General features: G+C 38.9%; 1 protein-coding gene across 1 annotated transcript in view; it reads left to right on the forward strand.

The window, feature by feature from the left end:
* Positions 1-1,014, forward strand: part of LOC133658650 (FH2 domain-containing protein 1-like) — a 38,537-nt gene extending 37,523 nt beyond the window's left edge. The window contains exon 12 of the mRNA XM_062060904.1: positions 1-1,014. This exon is cut by the window's left edge and continues 2,640 nt beyond it. The gene's annotated coding sequence lies outside the window, so the exon portion shown is untranslated.
* The last annotated feature ends 1,120 nt before the right edge of the window (positions 1,015-2,134 follow it).

Genomic DNA, 2,134 nt, shown 5'->3' on the forward strand with positions numbered 1-2,134 from the left:
GAACAAAAGATGATTACAATCAGGCCTGGCCCTAACCAATCTGGCGCCCTAGGCAAGATTTTAGGTGGCGCCCCCCCACATCGGCAGTGAAGTGTATATACTCACAAGAAACCGAATAGCTTTGTCTTTGACCTTTTTTTTTACTTAAGAAAGCAAATTAACATATTATATGAGAATGTTATGTTATGATTATCTTTAACCGAATCACAGCAGTGCTCAAATTAAAAAACAGCATTCCCTCTCATGTGATATTGCTTAATTAACATTAATGATGTGCACTTTAACAACCAGGCTTACAACAATACCTAATATATAAAGGGGTGGAAAAGTGACTATTACCTGCAGGGCAAACATTAGCTAACCAGAAGGCAATAACAATGTCAACAAAAAACACCTGCTTAAAAGATTTAATACAAATGTCCCTGAGGAATGTAAGGTGGGAGTACTGTAATTACCTAACGTTACATTATTATTTTCCATAACAATTTAGCCCCATCCACAATATTAACCCGACGTCAAAACAGAACTAGCTATTGATTAGCAATTGCCGAATCATGTAACATTAGCTTAATGCTAAAAAGCCAGGTTACTATCACATTCTGTAACAGACAAATAATTTCATGTAGGCTAACGTTACCTACCTGCTACCTCTGTCTTTTTCTCGTTTCTCCTCTTCTTTTCTCTTTTTTCTTCCCTGGGCACCTGACAGTTTTGGCCGTTTTGACATCTTGTGTTGATTTTTTGATGTGGTAAGAGTCATGATACGGGAAGGGAGGGGGCGCACCGGGGGGAGGGGGGCGTAATGTTGTAACAAATAATATTTCTATTAAATAGGCTTTACTTTGCATTTTAATTAACGTGGGATTATTTTTTGTATTTAGAAATAATAGTACCAGCTTTTTTTTTTTTTTTCTCTCCAACATTTGTGGCACTGGCTTGGCGCTGTCACGCCAATTTTCTTCCCATTACAAAAACCTTCCTACCCCCCATTTACTTCCGGGGTCATTTCCGCTTACGTCATTTCCTCTTACGTCATTGACAGCGATCGATAGCACTTCGTTTGACTCTTTTTTTATAATACAGCGTTAACAAAACGTCTGTATTAATCGGACAAGTATTAATCTGACAAATTAATTTGAGGATATTCCTGACTCTAACACTCCGCTTGAAATGTTGCGAAGCCTGCTGGTGTTTGACATAAGTCCCCTGGGACAGATAAAGACGAATATCATCCGGTGACACCACCATTTTCAGGAGATTTGGATTTATCGATCGCTGGCAATGACGTAAGAGGAAATGACGTAAGTAAGAGGAACTGACGTAAGCGAAAATGACCCCGGAAGTAAATGGGGGGTAGGAAGGTTTTTGTAATGGGAAGAAAATTGGCGTGACAGCGCCCCCTGATGGAGGGCGCCCTTAGCATTTGCCTAAACGGCCTATGCCACGGGCCGGCCCTGATTACAATGACTACGCAGTCAGGAACAGGTGTGTTTTGAGTCTGGATTTGAAGAGGGATATTGAGTCTAAGTTACGAAGGTCTGGTGGCTAAGAGTTCAAAAGGTGTAGTGCAGAGCGGCTGAAAGCTCGGGCACCCATGGTGGACACTTTAAAGCAGGGGTGTCCAAACTTTTTCCACTGAGGGCCGCACACGGAAAAACTAAAGTGTGTGGGGGCCATTTTGATATTTTTCATTCTCAAACCATAACAAAATGTATGGATTTTGTTTGTTTTTTACCTTTAGGGCTCCCGGGGACCATAAAGGGTCTAAGTCATTAAAATGTTAAAAACAAGTCAAACTTTTTTATTTTTTTTATTTTTATAACGCTTACAGTAAATCTGTACAGCAGGGGTCACCAACCTTTTTGAAAGCAAGAGCTACTTCTTGGGTAGTGATTAATGCGAAGGGCTACCAGTTTGATACACACTTAAATAAATTGCCAGAAATAGCCAATTTGCTCAATTTACCTTTAACTCTGTTATTATTAATAATTAATGATATTTACACTTAATTGAACGGTTTAAAAGAGGAGAAAACAGGAAAAAAATGACAATTAAATTTTGAAACATAGTTTATCTTCAATTTCGACTCTTTAAAATTCAAAATTCAACCGAAAAAAAGAAGAGAAAAACTAGC

Source organism: Entelurus aequoreus, linkage group LG10, assembly GCF_033978785.1.
Source record: "Entelurus aequoreus isolate RoL-2023_Sb linkage group LG10, RoL_Eaeq_v1.1, whole genome shotgun sequence".
Lineage (NCBI taxonomy): Eukaryota > Metazoa > Chordata > Actinopteri > Syngnathiformes > Syngnathidae > Entelurus > Entelurus aequoreus.